This window comes from Pelodiscus sinensis, chromosome 2, assembly GCF_049634645.1.
Source record: "Pelodiscus sinensis isolate JC-2024 chromosome 2, ASM4963464v1, whole genome shotgun sequence".
NCBI classification, from domain to species: domain Eukaryota; kingdom Metazoa; phylum Chordata; order Testudines; family Trionychidae; genus Pelodiscus; species Pelodiscus sinensis.
This window is the reverse complement of record NC_134712.1, coordinates 208,559,584-208,582,243: the sequence shown is the minus strand read 5'-3', so window position 1 is coordinate 208,582,243 and position 22,660 is coordinate 208,559,584.

Below are 22,660 nucleotides of genomic sequence, written 5' to 3'. Positions count from 1 at the left end.
ACTTCATGAGTTTTGCTTACAACACACCTGTTGATACAACCTAGAATCATATTTTCTTTTTTTGCAACAGCATCACACTGTTGATTCATATTCAACTTGTAGTCCACTATGAACCCTAGATCCCTTTCCGCCATGCTCCTTCCTAGACAGTCGCTTCCCATCTTGTATGTATGGAACTGATTGTTCCTTCCTAAGTGGAGCACTTTGCATTTCTCTTTATTAAACTTCATCCTGTTTACCTCTGACCATTTCTCTAACTTGCTAAGGTCCTTTTGAATTATGTCCGTATCCTCCAAAGAAGTTGCAACCCCACCCAGTTTGGTATACTATCATACTGCATAGTATATGTTTAGTGTACAATGTATCATATAGTACCACAGATTATATGTAAGAATTGTTCAGTTGATTACTTAATACATGGAAATTGTGTTTAAGATCTGGGAAGGAAGAAGAGATGTGCTAGAATTAAAGAACTAATATATTTGGTAATGTATATGTACATTGTACTTTTCATCCAAATATAGCAAAGTGTCCATAATCTATAATTATATATAAGGCTCACTTTATTCATTTGTTACAAGGTACCCAAGAAACTGAGTGTAGTGGGATGACAGGATAAAATGTCAAGATAAGTTTGTCTATTTTTAATATGAAGGGAAAACAGTATTAGGCAGAACATATTAAAAGTAGGCAGGACCCTAAGGGTATGTCTACACTACAGTGCTAATTCGAACTAACTTAGTTCGAATTAGTTAATTCGAACTAAGCTAATTCGAACTAACGCGTCTAGAACTAAAAACTAGTTCGAATTAGCATTTTGCTAATTCGAACTAGCATGTCCACATTAAGTGGACCCTGAACCAGGCTTAAGGATGGCCGTAAGCAGTGCCGGCAAGGCATCAGAGGAGGACTTAGAGCGTGGAGATGCTGTCTTAGGCTAGCCGAGGGCTGCGTTTAAAGGAACCCGACCCCCACCCCGGACAGACAGTTCTCAGGGGTGCCCCGCTTGCAAAGCAGTCCTGGCTTGGAGTGCCCGGAGTACCCACACTGGGCACATCACAGCACTCGGCCATCAGTCCGGCAGCACTTGCCACAGGCTGCCATCTGGGGAGAGGAGGCAATTGGGGGGCTGCAGGAGAGATTCCACACCCAGAAGCCCGCAGAGCCAGCCCAGTCCTCTCCATCGGCGGCTCGAACCCCATTCCTCCCTCACCTCCTTCCACTTACCCTTCCCTAGACCCTTTTCTTGATGTACAAAATAAAGGACAATTGTGTTCAAAAATGGAATCTGTCTTTATTGAACAAAACTGGGGGAGACTGGGAAAAGGAGGTGGGAGACGGGAAGAGAGAGGCTGGGAGAGGGAAGGGCAACTACAATGATCAGGGGTTAGGAACAGGTCCCATAGGAAGAGAGGCTAAAGAGACTGGGACTTAGAAAAGAGGAGACAGAGGGGGGACAGGATAGAGGTCTCTAAAAGCAGGATTTGGGTGGAGAGGGTGCATACAGAAAAGTTCTTCATTAGTTCCCATAAAGAAGGACTAGAGGACACCAAAGGAAAGGAATGGGTAGCAGGCTTCAAACTAGTAACAGAAAGTTGTTCTTCACAAAGCAAAGAGTCAACCCGTGGAACTCCTTGCTGCAGGAGGCTGTGAAGGCTCGAACTGGAACAAAGTTTAAAGGGACGTGAGATCAAGTGATGGAGGTTGGGTCTATGGAGTGCTATTAGCCAGGGGGTAGGAGTGGTGTCCCTGCCCAAGGTTTGTGGAAGGCTGGAGAGGGATGGCACGAGACAAATGGCTTGGTCACTGTCTTCAGTCCATCCCCTCCAAGGTCCCTAGGGTTGGCCGCTGTCGGCAGACAGGCTACTGGGATAGATGGACCTTTGGTCTGACCCAGGACAGCCATTGTAAGCTCAGGGCTCAGGGTCGGGGGGCCCCCCTTGATTTTCATGCACACCTGCTCCTGGGTGGCCAGGCTGGCAGCTCTCCTGCCCTAGACGGCCACTTTCGTGTGTCTAGTGCGGAGATTGTGGACGAGGTCCACGATGTCCGCACTAGCCCAGGCGGGTGCCCGCCTCTTGCAGTCCCGGGCAAGCTTCCGGGAGCCGCCAGCCTGGTCCCGGGAAGAGGGGGAGGGCTGGGGGGCATCGGGTGGCTGGCTCGAGCCGTGCTAGGTGCAGGGCCTGCTGGCTGGGTGCTGGCAGGCTTGCACCTGGCACGGGCACCGTAGCCAGCCCATGCCCCTTTAAGGGGTCCGGGGCCGGGAGGGAGGCAATAGAGTTTCCCTGGTGTTGGCCAGAGTGGCCACCAGGGAAAGCTGGGGAGGGCTAGCCTCCCACTAATTCGAATTAAGGGGCTACACACCCCTTAATTAGAACTAGCTAGTTCGAACTAGGCTTAATCCTCATAAAATGAGGTTTTCCTAGTTCGAACTAAGCGCTCCGCTAGTTCGAATTAAGTTCGAACTAGCAGAGCGTTAGTGTAGCGCCTATGAAAGTTAGTTCGAACTAACATCCGTTAGTTCGAACTAACTCTGTAGTGTAGACATACCCTCAGAGAGTACTCTATATTCTCCTAACCTCAGGATGATTCTTACCAACAACCACAGGACATACCACACCAATACCAACCCTGGAACTTTCCCTTGCAACAAACCCCATTGCCAACTTTGTCCACATATTTACTCTGCTGACACCATCATTGGACCTAACCATGTCAGTTACAAGATCAAGATATGTTTATCCAGAAATATAATTTATGCCATCATGTGCCAACAGTGTCCGTCTGCTATGTATATTGGACAAACTTCTCAGACACTTTGCCAAAGAATTAATGTCCACAAATCAGACATCAGACATCTTCACAACGATAAACCAGCTTCTTTTCATTTCAACCAATGTGGGCATAGTCTTAACGACCTTACTACATGTATCTTACTTCAAAGAGACTTTAACACCACACTATAAAGGGAAACCTCAGAACTGTCATTCATGCTTAAATTTGACACTTTACGAATGGGTCTTAACAAAGATGCTAATTACCTTACCCATTACAAAGATAACTTCCCCAATTATCACCCCTAGTATCATTAGCCCTCCCTGTCATCCCCCTTCTGTTCTAAATCTGATTTGTCAGATTTATAATGTGTTCACTTTTTTTCATTGTATTCCTTTGGTATATATGGTCATGCCAATTCTCTTCCAGAATTTGATCTGAGGAAGTGGGTCTGGCCCTCGAAAGCTCATCACTTAATAAACCATCGTGTTAGTCTTTAAAGTGCTGCATATCCTCTCTTTTGTTTCAGTAAGATCAGTCTAACACGGCTACATCTCTATTACTATGGGATTTTTAGTGACCAAATTAGTACGAATCTGTTCTGTATCTCATTCAACACATGAGTACATGATGAAATCGGCCATTCTCCTCCCAGCTGTACTGATTTTACACAGAAAACAACAAAGAATGTAGTGCTGGTTTCCCCCTGTGTAAGTGAGAAAAGAATCAGAATCCCCAGCATCACTGTACTCACTCACACTTTTTTGGATTATTGCTCATTACTGTTTCAGATAGAAGGGTGAATCTCTCTGTCCTGAATCACTAATATCAAGTCCTGAAGCAGAAGTTCTGTGAAGAGAAAGGGTAGGGAAATACGTGTAGGGATTGGATGTTGCCCTTCAAGCATTCATGAGGCCCAGCTCCATTTATTCTTAAGAGTTTAAAATTCAAAGTATGAGGTGAAATGGATGCTGGATACTAGTCTACTAAGAAGTATCTCAGAATCAACTTCTTGTCTTATCAAACTGAAGCCTGGGCTACGTGATTTGGAAGAAGGAAAACCGACCCATCATGCCTCTACAGATCATCCATGTTGTGAGGCAGTCAAGTTTTGTTCTTTCAACCAGTCTGGTATATGACTGGAAAGAAGTTTATATGGCATCACAGTTGCTTCAGGGTTAGCACATAGGATTTAACCTTATTACAGAGATTGCCACTATCACAGGCTGTAACTAATGGGGTGTTAGACAGCTAGGAGTATCACTGTTTGGTATTTATATGACACTGATGTTTAGGGGAGCTAACAGGATTGCTGGGCCCCTGGGCAATGTGCAGAGCCCAGCTCAGTGCTCCCAGAAGGGGTGGGGCCTTGGGCAGAAGGGACAGAGCTGGGGCAGTCAACCCCCAGCATCACCCAGACCGTGCAGCACCCCCACCCCCCAACCAACGGCCATCAGAGCCAGCCAGAACATTCGGCTCTGCAGTATGGTGTGTGCTGTGCTGGTAGTAAATCTAAAGGCCCTGGGGCAGCTGCAACTACTGCTGGAGCCAGAAGTCCCAGGCCCTTTAGAATTGTTGAGTTCCAGTGAAATTGTCCTCTGTGGTTCCCCCCACCACATCAATGGGCCAGTTGATGTTCCTTTCATGAAATTTTGATAGACAGACCAGGTGAATGCTAAAGGTACTTTGAACCAAGAAAGCTGGGGATAATCCTGGTGATCTATCAGACTTTGGAAAAATACAGTGCTGTTGTAGCTTTGCGGGTCCCAAGACATTACAGAAACAAGGTGAGTGAAGTAATATGTTTTATTGTTCCAACCTCTTTCAGCTAGAGACATGGCTTTGAGCATATATAGGGATCGTCTCTAAGGTCTGGGAAATTCACTCAGGGTTTCACAGCTAATACAAGGGTTTGTCTAAATTCACAGTGCTGCAGCTGTGCTGCTGTAGTACTTAGTGAAGACACTGTCTACACTGAGAGGAGAGCGTCTCCTATTGGTATAGGTATGCCAGCATTCTGAAAGGTAGTAGCTATGTTGACAGGAGGGATTCTTATGTGAACATAGCATTGTCTACAAATGGAGTTAGATCAGAATAACTAGCTTGCTCAGAGTTGTGGATTTGCCACATCCAAGTTAAAATGACATACATTTCTAATGTAACCAAGATCAAGACTGAACAGATAGTTTATCATAACTAGTTAACATGTATTTCAAGGGATAATTCAAGGTGACATGACCTGTTAACACCCCTCCAGTCACAGGGAGGAAAGGGAGAAATGAAACAGCTGGGATATGGCTGTTAACGGGTTATAGATTGTTGTAATAAGCCATAAATCCAGTGTCTCTATTCAGACAATGATTTTAAGTGTCTAGCAGAGTTTAAGTTCCCAGGCTTCTCTTCTGAAAGCATTGTACAGATTGCATTGAGAATAAGGACTGATAGGTTAGATACACGAACAAGGGAACCCAGACAGAGAAATATTGGGACTCTCAAACCATATTCAAACCACTCATCACATTCATGGCCAGCTTCCTTCAGGACACAACTGACTTTCTCCACAACCTCCCTCCGAACATTATCCTTGCCACCATGCATGTCAACTTCCTAAACACCAACATCCCTCACAGTGACAACAAAGCTTCCTACATCAGATATTTACAGGAATATGGACCACCTTGAGATATCACCCTAGACATAACCCCACATCCCCACACATAACAATTTTACATTCATTAGCAAACGCTTTGTCCAAATCATGGGAACAGCCATGGATATATTAGGATGGCTCCCCAATATGTCAACTTCTCTTGGGTCTCCTTGAAGAAGAATTTCAGGACAACTGCATCTCCTGACATTCCTGAAATAAATCGATATTTCCATCCTCTGGACAGAAGACTTAAATACTCTCAGGCTATGTCTAGACTACATCCCTTTTTCGTGAAAGGGATGTAAATTTGACATATCGCAATTGCTAATGAAGTGGGGATTTAAATCTCCCCCACTTCATTAGCATAAAAATGGCTGCCGCTTTTTTTCCACATGGAGCTTTGCCGGAAAAAAGCACCAGTCTAGACGCTGATCTTGCGGAAAATAAAGCCTTTTCCGAAAGATCCCTTATTCCTCTATGAAATAAGGGATAAGGGGTCTTTCGGAAAAGGCTTTATTTTCTGCAAGATCAGCATCTAGACTGGAGTTTTTTTCTGGCAAATCTCCATGCCGAAAAAAAGCGGCAATTGCGATATGTCTAAATTACATCCCTTTTACAAAAAAGGGATGTAGTCTAGACGTAGCCTCTGAGATTTACACCATACCTTCAGCAACCCATTAAACTCTTTCTGGAATATGCCCACACCATCATCAGCTTCCTGGAAATCACAATCAATGTAACCCTAAAGATAATTATGTACAAGAAACTTACAAATCACCATACTTACTTCATAGATCCGAAAACCATCCCAAATTTTAAAAATTGTTATCTACAGCCACGCACTCAGATACCACATTCAGGCATTCAGTTGCTCCAAGAAGAAAGTCCAGGAGACATATACACCGTAATATCTGAAAAGCACCTTCATCAAACCAGGACACTCCACCAGAGAAGTAGGATAATCCACCATACAAGCGGTAGATTTTTGTAAAGCATTTGATACAGTCTTGCATGACCATCTTATCAACAAACTAGGGAAATACAACCCAGATGGGGCTACTATAAGGTGGGTGCATAACTGGCTGGTTAATTGTTCTCAGAGAGTAGTGATTAATAGTTCACAGACATGCTGGAAGGGCATAACAAGTGGAGTTCCGCAGGAGTCAGTTTTGAGACCGGTTCTGTTCAATATTGATTGAAGCAATGATAAAGATAATGGCATAGAGAGTACACACATAAAGTTTGCAGATGATACCAATCTGGGAGGGATTGCAACGGGGAGGGGTTGCAAGGAGGACAGGGTAATAATTCAAAATGATCTGGACAAACTAGAGAAATGGTCTCAGGTAAATAGACCATTTTGAGATCTGGTCTACAATACCGAGTTAGAATGACACAAAGATGCTTATGTCAATCTAAGTATGAAAGTGTCTACACTTATATTTCACTCCTGCTGATATAACTGCCCCACCACACCTCTGTGAATGGTGTAGAGTCAAGTTCAATGTAGTTAGGTTGGCACACTGTCAGTACAGACACTATGTTGTTTGTGTCTACTGTTACTAGCTTTCCGGAGCCATTCCACAATGCTCCATTCTCCCAGTATCATTGATACAAGTGCTCCTGGGGATGATGTGAATTGCTGACACAAGGAGCCAAGTGCAGACAAGCCAAAGCAATGTAATTACTCTGGCAACTGTATGCTGACATTTAAATTAAGTTAACTTAATTTTGCAGTGTAGACATGCCCTATGTAAGTTTCCTAGTCATGAAGAACAGCTCTGTGTAAGCTCACTAACTTGTCTCTCTCACCAACAGAAATGGGTCCAATAAAAAATATTACTGCACCTAACTTCTGTGTTTTTAAATAAAACAGTTTCTAGTCCCCTAGCCAAAGAAGAAAATCAGAGTGATTCAGAAGATAACTAAAAATGATTCCATAATGACTTCCTGGCATAAAAAAAGGATAGTTCTAGGGTTGCCATTTTTGTTGAAGCCTTGTTTATATAAGGCTTTGAGCTTTTCTGAGTGATTCTGATAGGATCTGAAATATTGCAGATACTATTCACAGTTCAATAAATAACATGCAAATGGCCCTGATTAAGATCATTTTATTCACTTTAATTCTTTTTCCCATTCTGATTTCCAATATGTTATCATCCCTTTTGTGATTTATATAACTTTGCAGTGATGGTGAGACAGGTTTAATGATATCCTTAGTTGAGGTCACAGAAAATGTGTGGGTTTTTTTTTGTTGCAAACAGTAAACAAATGCCACTTTGAAAGAATTACTTTAAAATAGGTAATTGTAGGGTGAAATTTATTACATGCTTTTTTTTCTTCCTTTTTTTCTTCTTCCTTTCTTAGAAAAGCCTAAATCCAGGGACCCGTGAGAAAAAAGCTATAAGATGCTCTGGATAAGATGCTCTGCAAGATGCTAGATAAAAATTCTGCTCCCCTTCCCTCCCCAAGACATGATCCAGTTACATAGTGACTCCACAGTGGTCACATTAGCTCAGTAGCTGACATAACCTCAGCTGTATTGATAGATTTTTGATGCAGGGTGGAAGACCAAAGAAAGTATACTGAGAAATCCTTTTGCCCTACCTCTCTGGCTTTGTGGTCCTCTCAAATCTAATTGATTCCATCTTGAAGTACTATAGGGACCTTTTCATGTACTGATCTGGGGCTGACTTAATTCCCCCCAAAACCTGTTGAAAAATAAGGAAAGGATGAAGCTCTTACATATGGGCCTGATTCTGCTACCATTGAAGTCAATGGGAATTTTGCTATTGATTTCAGTGGAAAAGGAAAAAGACTGTGAGAAAAATAGACATCCACTGAGATTATAATCAATGTGACTCAAACTTTAAAAAAAAACTAAGATCAGCTGCCAGTGAGATTAAAATCAAGCAAACAATCTCCTTGTGCTCTCTCCAGGGAATACAAGAGGTGGGGATAATCCTCCCTAATTTCACTCTCCAGTTTTTATGAAAGAGCAAAGAGGTACCATTTTCATGTCATCCGTCTTCTCTATTCTACTAGAAGAGAAGACTGTTACAGGCAGTCCCCGAGTTACGCGGATCCGACTTATGTCGGATCCGCACTTACGAACGAGGCTTTTCTCACCCCGGAACTCCCAGCAGACCAGGGACACCCCGAGCAGACCAGGGACACCCAGAGAAAAGCATTGGAGGCGGCGGGGTCCCGTGCCTCTGTGGCTTTGCTCCGGGTGTCCCTGGTTTGCTGGGGACCCCTCCCAGCAGACCAGGGACACCCTGAGCAGACCAGGGAGATCCGGAGCAAAGCCTTGGAGGCGGTGGGGTCCCGTGCCTCTGCGGCTTTGCTCCGGAGCAAAGCCTTGGAGGCGTGGGACCCCGCCGCCTCCGCGGCTTTGCTCTGGGTCTCCCTGGTCTGCTGAGGGGGGGGGCGCAGCTAGTGTCCCTCCCCCAGCAGACCAGGCTTTTGTTGTGGACGCCTGGGGTAGAGCAGCTGGGGTGCTGCCAGGTTGGTCCTGGGGGGACCTACCCGGCAGCGCCCCAGCTGTTCTGTCCCAGGCTCCAGATTCAGCCGCTGTTGAAACTGATCAGTGGCTGATTCCAGGAAGCTGGGGGCAGAGCAACTCTGCTTCGGGCTTCCTGTAGTCAGCCCCTGGTCAGTTTCAGCAGCAGCTGCTGAATCTGGAGCCAGTTCTGAGTTACGTACAAATTCAACTTAAGAACAAACCTATAGTCCCTATCTTGTACGTAACCCGAGGACTGCCTGTACTTGATTTTAAATGCACTAAAAAAGGTCCAATCCTGCACTAAATACACAGAGAATTCTTTGCACAGACAGTTTCCAGGATCAGAACCACAAGCAACTGGATTTGATCTGATAGGGTGCAGGCAATGTGGACAAAGAGAAGGAGAAAAAGAGAACTCAATCTTTGTGAAGAAAAATCCCAAAAGGAAACTGCCCCATCTTATTTAAGCACAAATTCATCTCTTCTGCAAAATTTAAGCTTAAACTGAGAAGTACATCATCCATTTGGACAGACTTTCATTGCCACATCTGAGTGGGAGCAGGACCCTAAATCTGTATGTAGACACATCTTTCTTGCTTTGGAAAGATGATCTAGAGATGGATAGAAAGATCATCAGATGATGCACCATATTGGGGTTAGACATGAGGCAAAACAGCCAGAAATGTGCTTTAACTAGATGATAAAATGGAGTTTACTGCTGCTGCTTTGAGTTGCCAGGGCTTCACAAGGCAGCCAGAGTAAACCAGCAAATCTGGCCCCAAATCCTTAGAAAACGGCCAGAGACATCCTCCTAATTACCACAGAAAAGACAGAGAATGTTTCCTCTGCTGGAGCAATTTAAATTCTGCACAATAAGCAGCAGAGTGTATTGTTTAGATCTTGTCATGCATTCCAATTATACCTACTGTAAAATATTTTTTGCTTTGATATTGTGTTGTACTTGTTTGTTTGGCTATTTTGGTCTCATGCAAGCTTATTTCACAACATGAATTTTGTTATATCACATTCGTTTCACTTAAAGTAGAACAGATACCTACATGGCTGGCTTCACCTAAGAAAGAGATTTATTGTCATCATACTGAACAGAAGTATACTGTTCATAATTCACCAGAGGTTTTTGTTTTTTTGTTTTTGTTTTTAGCTGATTTAAATGTTTTCCAGCCCGCTCTTCTCAATTTCAATCAGATACAAATTCTTTTTAAGCATGAGTTATAGTATAGTATAATTTAAAGAGAAATGAATGGAAATATTAATACTAAGAAGAAATGTCCCCTATAAGCAGAGCACTTAGTCAGCCATCCAGAAGAGATTCAAATGCCATCCAACTGATTAGCAGAGTGACCACAACTGGCAGCATGTATTTCTACCGGTGGTTCACATGCCTCAATGCACATAACAAAATTTATTTGACACACAGATAGAAAAAGTAGAGGGAACACTGCTAAGAAGATCACAGAAGGGAATGGTTCCTACTGAGTTCAGGAATTTGCAGTTTTAACAGCATGAGAAGTTTAAAGAGACACAAAATATTTTGTCCCCAAGGTAGCAGTGTTAGTCTGGAACTTAAAAAAAAAAAAAGAAGTAGACCTGTGACAACTTAGGGCATATCTACACTAGGAAATTATTTAGAAATAACTAAATTCAACTTAACTCTTAATATTACAAAATGGAAATAGCATTCCCATTACAGGGAAGCCTCAAAATTAGTCCAAGACTGGTTCTGTTAATGTGGTTGTGCTACCTTGACTTAGAGGCCCAGGAAGCACTGGGGAGGAATTAGTTTAAATTACTCTGGGGGGGTATGTCTACACTACCCTCCTAGTTCGAACTAGGAGGGTAATGTATGCATACCGCACTTGCTAATGAAGCCCGGGATTTGAATTTCCCGGGCTTCATTAGCATAAGCGGGGAGCCGCCATTTTTAAATCCCCGCTGCTTCGAACCCCGTGTAGCGCGGCTACACGGGGCTCGAACTAGGTAGTTCGGACTAGGGTGCCTATTCCGAACTACCGGTACACCTCGTTTCACGAGGAGTAATGGTAGTTCGAACTAGGAAGCCTAGTTCGAACTACCTAGTTCGTGCCGCGTGTAGCCGTGCGGCACAGGGTTCGAACGAGCGGGGATTTAAAAATGGCGGCGCCCCGCTTATGCAAATGAAGCCCGGGAAATTCAAATCCTGGGCTTCATTTGCAATTGCGGTATGCCTACATTACCCTCCTATTTTGAAATAGGAGGGTAGTATAGACATACCCATAATGATTAACACTTTAGGGTAGACCAGGGCTTAGAGACTAACAAAAATATATATATAGTATCATGAATTTTTGTGAACAAAACCCAAACTCATGATACACTCTCTTTCTCTCTCTCTCTTTCTCTCTCTATTTGATAGTCTCCAAGGTGCCACAGAACTATAAAATATTTAGTATTTGTTTTGTACGGTCTCTTTATTGTTATTCATAAAAATCATCAGTATACAACATTAGCGATACAATTTCTCTCACACCTCAAACAAATAAGATAAAAATAATTGCTTTTCCACCCAAGCCAAGCCAGGCCAGGCCAGGCCAAGCCAAGCCAAGCCAAGCCAAGCTATTTTCAAGAAAATAAACAGACACACACACACAAACATATAAAATATGGCACTGAACTTGTATTCCTTGTACACCTAACACGCAGTAAGATGAGCAGGAATTCAGAGTTGCAGCAATGAATATTATGTTTACTTGCAAGAACCAGATCCTCAGCTGGGGTAAATTCATTCAGCTCATGTCAGTGGAGCTAAATGAATTAAACTAACTGAGGCAAAATTCACTCCTGTGCAGCAGAAACGTATGTATTATTTGCCTCATTTATGACCTATGTAAGCTCCTCAGTTGAGCAGAATTTAGCTTAACAATCCTGATTTCTTTGTTAACAAAAAAAGGGGTTTTTACCAGTAACTTCACCCAAGTTCATTAACACCACTGTGAAACTATCATGAGATATTGATATATACAGCAGAAATATGAACAGTGATTTCCCTTCTCTTGACCTGTACTCTCCCCTTGCCATAAGCACTGAGGAATGGGAGGCATAGGAAGTCTCCTATGCTAGCAAAACATCTTCTGGGAACATCTCCAAAACAAGGAAATCTGCAGCTAGAGGTGTAGGTTCATTCTCAACTCCTATTACACCACCTGAGCAGTGGGACAGGAAATTCATCCCTTTATCATAACTTGGTCATGTTATTACCTTTCTTACTGACAATACCTATATGAATGATAGAATTTTTTTTGAATCATGAAGATTTCCCAAGCATAATATGTTGCTGCTATAAGAACATATGATCAGTATGGGCCTAATTCTGAACAAATGACATCTATGTGAATGTGATCATTCTTTTCATCAGGTGCAGAATCAGATTTATATTCCTCGTGTTTCTTTATATACTATCAAATTGTTCCAGTATTATATTATTTCAAACACAATATTCAGAGCTTTAACCAGGGCCACCATGGAGTAACTCCACTGAAGACTGAGTAGACTCATCATTCAGTATGTTTCCCCCTATAGTAGCCATTATGTTCCGGGCAATCTTTATGACTCTTGATGTGGTTCCTTCATGTTTCTTTAACTTTCTGTGCTCTGATTCTCTTAGGTTTCACTATCTATTTGCCAAGAGCCCTCTCTGCTGTGACAGTGAAAACCTTTTGCATTGGCCTCTGCACACAGGCATGTGCAACAACCCAGGTATGTCAATCACACTGTTTCTACCCATTCCTCCCATGGCTGCTGACAACTACACCTCACTTATGACCTAGTCCTTTTAATCTTACTTAAAAAGGGACTTTGACTGGTTCACTGGAATAAGGAAGATTTGCAGATATGTGCCCTTATTTTGCTTGCAGAATCCTAAGGGTATGTCTACACTAGCCCCTTAGTTCAATCTAGGGAGGCTAATGAGAGTGACTGAAATTGCAAATGAAGCACAGGATTTAAATATCCTGCGCTTCATTAGCATGTCCCGGCCGGTCGCCATTTTAGAAATTGACTAGCCCGAAGTAACTGCCCACATCTACACGTGGCAGTGAAATGGGATTCCAAATTAAAGCCCTAAATTGAATTAGCCAATAAACCTCATTGCAGGAGGAATAACAGCTAATTCTATTTAGGGCTTTAATTCGGAATCCTGTTTCACTGCCACATGTAGATGCGGGCAGTTACTTTGGGCTAGTCAATTTCTAAAATGGCTACCACGCAGGAACATGCTAATGATGCGCGGGATATTTAAATCCCGCGCTTCATTTGCAATTTTGGTCGCCCCCATTAGCCTCCCTAGATCAAACTAGGGGGCTAGTGTAGACATACCCTAACTGAGCTAGAATTATAAAGGTGTTTAAGGGTGTTTGCAGCATTGGGACCTAAATGTGTGTGTACTTAATTCATATCCTCTTTGAAGCGCTATTTTTTAATTTGTCTCCTTATGTGTTTACTGTACTGTTCTGTTTGCTGTACTATGTGCCCCTGATACATGCTGTGGCAATCATATCTTTCTAACCCTTATAATGAAATATATTTTCTCATTACATGCAAATGAATCAATAGAAAAGTTAGTAAAAGCATAGTATGAAAACACTGTCCTGGGGTAAACTTCAAAGTAACAACACACACACACACCTACACATTCGCCCCTTTTATAAGTCCCTAGGCATTGACATTTATAAGTCCCATGCATCTGACGAAGTGGGTCTTTGCCCACGAAAGCTTATGCTCCTACACTTCAGTTAGTCTATAAGGTGCCACAGGACTCCTCGTCGCTTTTGCAGATTCAGACTAACACGGCTACTCCTCTGATACTAGGCATTGACTGTGGTAAAGCTATAGTCAGAAAAAGTATATTTGTAAACTGTTGCTTAGGTATTGCAAAAACTTGTTCCTTATGCATCTTCTGAGTCGTGTGTGTCCAGTTTACTGACAAAAACACATTTATCTTCCTGTCAGCAAATGCAGAGCCAATATAGTTGCAGATGGGCAAGCTGTGTTCTATTCTGTCTCATCCATCATCAGCAGATTTGCTAGTTAAGTCCTGATTCCAGAATCTTTATTGCTGGAGATGATGTTTGAAGGAGGAAGAGCACAGTTTGATTTTTAAGATCCCAGGTTGCTCTGGAAGTGTCCGCAGATGGAACAACTTTTATTGGCTTGAAAACTGATTTAGCTAACTATAAAAATCACAGAGAAAGTCTAGAAGTGGAACAATAGGGGCTGTGAACAATCCCATTGAAGTATATGTGCACACAATGATTTTCATTGTCTTGGTTTGGGTTGAGGATAATGCAGGTTGTAATGGTGGGGTGAAGTGGGCTTATATAGAAATAAATGCTCAGTTTTCTCCAAGGACAAATCTTGTAAACTAGCACACACATACACCAGATAAATCTCAGAGGGATAGCCGTGTTAGTCTTCATCAGATGAATTGGATTGGAGTTTATAGAGGCAGGAATTATATACACATACACAAAAGAAAGAAGGTACCGTGTAAATGAGGCTAATTAAATCAGGGTGTACATGGCTCTTTCACAGCAGATGATATGGAAAAATGGGTAACAAGAGAGGGGAAATTGCCTTTGTAATGTGTTAACCAGTTAAGATCCTTATTCAATTCTAAATTGTCAAGTAACTTGCTGTACTGATGTAGCTGACACTGGTGGATGCAATGGAGAGGAAGCTGTGTTAGTCTGACCTTGATAAAACAAAAGGAAAAAATATGTAGCACTTTAAAGACTAACAAGATAGTTTATTAGGAGATGAGCTTTCGTGGGCCAGACCCACTTCTTCAGATCATACTCTGAAAGAGCATTTGCGTGGCCATATATAACAAAGGAATACAATGAAGAAAGTGAACACATTATAAACTAACAAATCAGATTTAAGAACCGAAGGTGGAGTGAGGGAGAGGGAAGGAGAAAATAGCTTATTGTAGCTTATTTTAAGTCAATGAGTGGCTAATTTGGAGTTACTAGGACTATCAATAGGTGGGGAAACTGTCTTTGTAATGTGTAAGGTAATTAGCATCTTTATTAAGGCCCATTCATAACGTGTCAAATTTAAGCATGAATGAAAGTTCTGAAGTTTTTCTCTGTAATCTCCGCAATCTGGTGTTAAAGTCTCTTTGAAGTAAGATTCTCATTGTCCGGTCTTCAAGGGAATGCCCAGGTAGATTAAAATGTAGACTGTTCTCTCCATGCCTCCAGTGTTTCTTGACCATGGATCCAGATCAACCACCTAAACCTCAAGAAGATAGGGTATGTCTACACTACAGCACTAATTCGAACTAACTTAATTCAAATTAGGTAATTTGAACTAAGCTAATTCGAATTAGTGCATCTAGACCTAAAAACTAGTTTGAATTAGCGTTTTGAAAATTCGAACTAGCATGTCCACATTGAGTGGACCCTGAACCAAAGTTAAGGCTGGTCAGAAGCAGTGCCGGCAGGGCAACGGCTTAGGACTTAGAGTGTGGACCTGCTGTCTCAGGCTAGCCGAGGGCTGTGTTTAAAGGGACCCAACCCCCACCTCAGACAGAGAGTTCTCAGGGTTCCCTGCTTGCTTCTCTACCTTGATGAGGGTATGTCTACACTACCCTCCTAGTTCGAACTAGGAGGGTAATGTAGGCATACCGCACTTGCAAATGAAGCCCGGGATTTGAATTTCCCGGGCTTCATTTGCATAAGCGGGGAGCCACCATTTTTAAATCCCCGCTGGTTCGAACCCCGTGTAGCGCGGCTACACGGGGCTCGAACTAGGTAGTTCGGACTAGTACCAGTAGTTCGGAATAGGAATCCTAGTCCGAACTACCTAGTTCGAGCCCCGTGTAGCCGCGCTACACGGGATTCGAACCAGCGGGGATTTAAAAATGGCGGCTCCCCGCTTATGCAAATGAAGCCCGGGAAATTCAAATCCCGGGCTTCATTTGCAAGTGCGGTATGCCTACATTACCCCACTAGTTTGAACTAGCGGGGTAGTGTAGACATACCCTGAGGGACAGCAAAGCAGTCCTGACTTGGAGTGCCGTGAGTGCCCACACTCGGCACATCACAGCACTCGGCCATCAGCCCGGCTGCACTTGCCGCAGGCTGCCATCTGGTGGAGGTCAATCGGGGGGCTGCAGGAGAGCTTCCATCCCGAGGAGCCCGCAGAGCCACCCCAGTCCTCCCCATCGGGGGCTCGTACCCCATTCCTCCCTCACCTCCTTCCACTTACCCCCCCCTTCCTGATGTACAAAATAAAGGACACGTGTGTTCAAAAACAGAAACTCTCTTTATTTAACAAAACTGGGGGTGGAGTGGGAGGGATTAACCTCTGGGAAGACTGGGTAAAGGAGGTGGGGGAGGGGAAGAGAGAGGGTGGGAGAGGGGAAGGGGAAACCTGGGAGGAGGGAGCTGGAAGGGGGAAGCCAGGGGAAGAAGGAGGAGGAGAAGTATCAAACTATGGTACGCCATATCTTGAGTACTGTGTACAGATGTGATCTCCTCACCCCAGAAAAGATGTTTTGGCCTTGGAAAGGGTTCCAAAAAGGTCAACTAAAATGATCCGGGGTTTGGAACAGGTCCCATATGAAGAGAGGCTGAAGAGACTGGGACTTTTCAGCTTAGAAAAGAGGAGACTGAGGGGGGATATGATAGAGGTCCATAAAATCATGAGTGGGGTGGAGAGGGTGCATAAAGAAAAGTTCTTCATTAGTTCCCATAATATAAGGACTAGAGGACACCAAATGAAATGAATAGGTAGCAGGCTTCAAACTAATAAAAAAAAGTTCTTCTTCACAAAACACATAGTCAACCTGTGGAACTCCTTGCCGCAGGAGGCTGTGAAGGCTAGAACTATAACAGAGTTTAAAGAGAAGTTAGATAAAGTCATGGAGGTTGGGTTCATGGAGTGGTACTAGCCAGGGGGTGGAAATGGTGTCCCTGGCCTCTGTTTGTGGAAGGCTGGAGATGGATGGCATGAGACAAATGGCTTGGTCATTGTCTTCAGTCCACCCCTTGAGAGTACCTAGTGTTGGCTGCTGTCGGCAGACAGGCTACTGGGCTAGATGGACCTTTGGTCTTACCTAGTACAACCGTTCTTATGTTCTTATGTTCTAAGCTCAGGGCTCAGGGTTGGGGGTCTTACTGGACCACCTTGATTTTCATGCAAACCTGCTCCTGGGTGGCTATGCTGGCAGCTATCATGCCCTAGATGTCCACTTTCCTGTGCCTAGTGTGGAGGTCGTGGACGTTGGATGCCTCCCCCCAAACCTGGATGAGGTCCAGGATCTCCGCACTAGACCAGGCAGGTGCCCGCCTCTTGCAGCCACGGGCAGGCTCCTGGGAGCCACCAGCATGGTCCTGGGAAGAGGCGGAGGGCTGGGTGGCAGCAGGTGGCTAGCTCATGCCATGCCAGGTGCAGGGTCTGCTGGCCGGGTGCTGGCAGGCTTGCACCTGGCACGGGCACCGTAGCCAGACCGTGCCCCTTTAATGGCTCCGGGGCCGGGAGGGGGCAGAAGAGTTTCCCTGGTGTTGCCCAGAGTGGCCACCAGGGCAAGCTGGGAAGGGCTAGCCTCCCACTCGTTCGAATTAAGTGTCTACACAGCCCTTAATTCGAACTACTTAATTCGAACTAGGCGTTAGTCCTCGTAGAATGAGGTTTACCTAGTTCGAATTAAGTGCTCCGCTAGTTCGAATTAAATTCAAACTAGCAATTTGCCTGTGTAGCGCTTATGAAAGTTAATTCGAACTAACGGCTGTTAGTTCGAATTAACTTTGTAGTGTAGACATACCCATACTTACTAACAACCACAGGGCACACCACATCAATACTGGAACTTTTCCTTGAAACAAACCAACTTTGTCTTCATATCTACTCTGGTGACACCATCACTGGACCTAACCATGTCAGTTATACGATCAAGGACTCATATTCCTGTTCATCCAGCAATGTAATTTATGCTATCATGTGCCAGCAATGTCCCTCTGCAATGTATATTGGACAGACTGCTCTGTCACTTCACCAAAGAATCAATGCCCACAAATCAGACATCCGACATTCTCACAAAGAAAAATCTATTCTACATTTTAATCTACCTGGGCATTCCCTTGAAGACCTGACAACATGCGCCTTACTTCAAAGAGACTTTAACACCAGATTACAGAGAGAAACTTCAGAACTTTCATTCATGCTTAAATTCGACACATTATGAATGGGCCTTAATAAAAATGCTAATTACCTTACACATTACAAAAACAGCTTCCCCACCTATTGGGTCTGGCCCACGAAAGCTCATCATCTAATAAACCATCTTGTTAGTCTTTAAAGTGCTACATTGTCCTGCATTTTGCTTCAGCTACCCCAGACTAACACGGCTACATTTCTATCACTATTCCCCACCTATTGATAGTCCTAGTAACTACAGATTAGCTACTGGTGGATGCACTTCAGATAGAACTCCTTGGTGTAAGAGAGGAGGATGCCAGCACAGCATTGTGTGGTAGGGCCCTTTTACTTTGTAATGTTACACTTTCCCCTCCTCCCACTGCTGTGAAATAGCAGGAAACACTTGACCTTTCTTGTGTTTGAGTAGGAACTTAGTGGGATTTCTGGCTTGCAGGAAAGGCTGAGTAGGAGGGTCGATCCATGCTGTCCGGAGTTAGTATGAGATGTCTTCAGGGGGAGTAGAGAAGAGAAGAAAGGCTGTTGCTTTAAATGATTTTATCTAGCACCTATTATTAAGATGATATATGTGAGAATCAGATTATACAATATATATTTGCTGTTTAAATTTTTCTAAGCATATAGACCTTGTTTCTCACCTTTATTATGTTGCACTTGGGATTGAAGAAAGAATTTCTGATAGATGAAAAGAAACTTTTCTCCTTGCATTGACCTAACAGATAAGAGCAAAAGCGCGCTCGATGCTGGTCAAATGCTCATCAAAGTAGGTCAGACAAACCAATGTGCTCTCTATACCTGTTTGTGGCTGAGCATCTACTCCAGACAGACAAGCTAGAAAAGTGTGGATGAGCACTCTCTACAAACCATGGGAAAAAATGTTACAAAAATGACATATGATGATATGTTTTGGCAAGAACTGGCCTTCCCATCCTGCTGTATATAGTAACAGCCTGAAAAAAGTTGCTATTTAGTCATAGTTTGTAATGTAAACTCACTGTATTCATTTCAATGAGTAATATTGTCATTCCCTTCATTTATTATACTTTTTTCCTTTTATTTTTGTGTTCTAATTCTCATCTTTTGGACAACCTATTCTTTTTCTCTATTATGAAATGCATTTTTTGAGCTTTGCAATTGTAAAGCACAGATTCTTAGTCAGGACCCAAGCCAACAGACCTTTGCAACCCTCCAGAATGCTAAAAAAAACCAGAAGTCTAGCTGCAGGATCTCATTCAAGGTTTAAGGCTTACCTTTGAATTTAGAACTTTGATTCTTCTAGGGTCCAATTCATGAGCTTCCCCCGCTTTGCTTTAGCAAAAAGAACTGAGAGGAAGGCTTTTCTGGTGGTATTGAACTGTTCTTCCTCCTGCAAGATCTGAGTTAAAGTCTCTGGGTACGTCTACACTACAGCACAAGTTCGAACTAACTTAGTTCGAATTAGTTAATTCGAACTAAGCTAATTCGAACTAACGCATCTAGAACTAAAAACTAGTTCCAATTAGCGTTTTGCTAATTCGAACTAGCAAGTCCACATTGAGTTGACTCTGAACAGGGCTTAAGGATGGCCGGAAGCAGTGCCGGCAGGGCATAAGAGGAGGACTTAGAGCATGGAGATGCTGTCTCAGGCTAGCCGAGGGCTGCGCTTAAAGGGTCCCGACCCCCACCCCGGACACACAGTTCTAAGGGGTGCCCCGCTTGCAAAGAAGTTCTGGCTTGGAGTGCCCGGAGTACCCACACTGGGCACATCACACCACTTGGCTATCAGCCCGGCTGCACTTGCCGCAGGATGCCATCTGAGGAGAGGGGGCAATCGGGGGGCTGCAGGAGAGCTTCCACCCCCAGAAGCCAGCAGAGCCAGCCCAGTCCTCCCCATCGGGGGCTCGTACCCCATTCCTCCCTCACCTCCTTCCACTTACCCTTCCCTAGCCCCCTTTCTTATTGATGTACAAAATAAAGATAACGTTTCTTCCAACATTGACTCTGTCTTTATTGAACAAAACTGGGGGAGACTGGGAAAAGGAGGTGGGAGAGGGGAAGAGAAAGGCTGGGAGAGGGGAGGGAACTAACATGATCAGGGGTTGGGAACAGGTCCCAGATGAAGAGAGGCTACAGAGACTGGGACTGTTCAGCTTAGAAAAGAGGAGATGGAGTGGGGACAGAATAGAGGTCTCTAAAAGCAGGGGTTGGGTGGAGAGGGTGCATTCATAAAAGTTCTTCCTGAGTTCCCATAAAGAAGGACTAGAGGACACCAAAGGAAAGGAATGGGTAGCAGGCTTGAAACTAGTAAGAGAAAGTTGTTCTTCTTCCCAAAGCAAATAGTTAACCTGCGGAACTCCTTGCTGCAGGAGGCTGTGACAGCTACAACTAGAACAGAGTTTAAAGGGATGTGAGATCAAGTCATGGAGATTGGGTCCATGGAGTAGTCTTAGCCAGGGGGTAGGAGTGGTGTCCCTGCCCAAAGTTTGTGGAAGGCTGGAGAGGGATGGCACGAGACAAATGGCTTGGTCACTGTCTCCGGTCCATTCCCTCCAGGGTCCCTAGGGTTGGCCGCTGTCGGCAGACAGGCTACTGGGATAGATGGACCTTTGGTCTGACCCAGGACGGCCATTGTAAGCTCAGGGCTCAGGGTCGGGGTTCTCAGTGGACCCCCTTGATTTTCATGCACACCTGCTCCTGGGTGGCCAGGCTGGCAGCTCTCCTGTCCTAGACGGCCACTTTCCTGTGCTTAGTGCGGAGATTGTGGACGAGGTCCACGATGTCCGCACTAGCCCAGGTGGGTGCCCGCCTCTTGCGGTCCAGGGCAAGCTCCCGGAAGCCGCCAGCCTGGTCCCGGGAAGAGGGGGTGGACTGGGGGACATCGGGTGGGTGGCTCGAGCCGTGCCAGGTGCAGGGTCTGCTGGCTGGGTGCTGGCAGGCTTGCACCTGGCACGGGCACCGTAGCCAGCCCATGCCCCTTTAAGGGGTCCGGGGCCGGGAAGGGGGCATAGAGTTTCCCTGGTGTTGGCCAGAGTGGCCACCAGGGAAACCTGGGGAGGGCTAGCCTCCCACTAGTTCGAATTAAGGGGCTACACACCCCTTAGTTCGAACTAGCTAGTTCGAACTAGGCTTAATCCTCGTAAAATGAGGTTTACCTATTTCGAACTAAGCGCTCCGCTAGTTCGATTCAAATTCGAACTAGCGGAGTGCTAGTGTAGCGCCTATTAAAGTTAGTTCGAACTAACGTCCGTTAGTTCGAACTAACTTTGTAGTGTAGTCATACCCTCTGTTCTGCTAGGGTATGTCTACACAGTAGCTCATATTTCAAAATAAGCTATGCAATTTGAGATACACAAATTGCATAGCTTCTTTCAAAGTTTGGTGCTGTCTACACAGCACTTATTTCTAAATAAATCGCTATTACACTGACTTCCTTATCCCTCGTACAATGAGGTTTACAGAAATTCGGAGTAAGAAGCCCATTAGTTTGAATTTATTTCGAAATAACTGGCTCCTTGTGTAGACAGCGCATAACATTATTTTGGAATAATGGATGTTATTCAGAAACAACTCTGCTGTGTAGATGTACCCCTATAGATTACCTGTGGCCCAAATTAAATGTATACCCCAAATTAAAAAACACAGTAAGAGAACCAAAAAAGTGCCACTGTGGCTTAACAGCCAGGTAAAAGAAGCAGTGATAGAAAAAAGACATCTTTTAAAAAGTGGAAGTCAAATCCTAGTGAGAAAAATAGAAAGGAGCATAAACTTTGTCAAATTAAGTGTGAAAATATAAAAAAAGCCAAAAAGGAGTTTGAAGAACTGCTAGCCAAAAACTCAAAAAGTAATACCAAAATGTTTTTTAAGTACATCATAAGTGGGAAGCCAGCTAAACAACCAGTGGGGCCTTTGGGCCATCGAGATGCTAAAGGAGCACTCAAAGATGATAAAGTCATAGCGGAGAAGCTAAATGAATTCTTTGCTTCAGTCTACAAGGCCAAAGATATTGGGGAGATTCCCAAACCTGAACCATTCCTTTTAGGAGACAAATCTGAGGAACTGTTCCAGACTGAGGTGTCATTAGAGGAGGTTTTGGAACAAAATGATAAACTAAACAGTAACAAGTTACTAGGAGCAGATGGCATTCACCCAAAAGTTCTGAAAGAACTCAAATGGGAAATTGCAGAACTATTAATTGTGGTTGGTAACCTATCCTTTAAAACAGCTTCCATACCTAATGATTGGAAGATAGCTAACATGATGCCAATATTTAAAAAGGGCTCTAGAGGTGATTCTGGCAATTACAGACCAGTAAGTCTAATGTCAGTACCAGGCAAATTAGTTGAAACTGTAGTAAAGGATAAAACTGTCAGACATGGATAAACATAATTTGTTGGGGGAAAGTCAACATGGTTTCTGTAAAGGGAAATCATGCCTTACTAATCTGCTACAGTTCTTAGAGGTGGTCAACAAACATGTGAACGGGAGGATCCAGTGGATATGGTATACTTAGATTTCCAGGAAGCCTTTGACAAGAT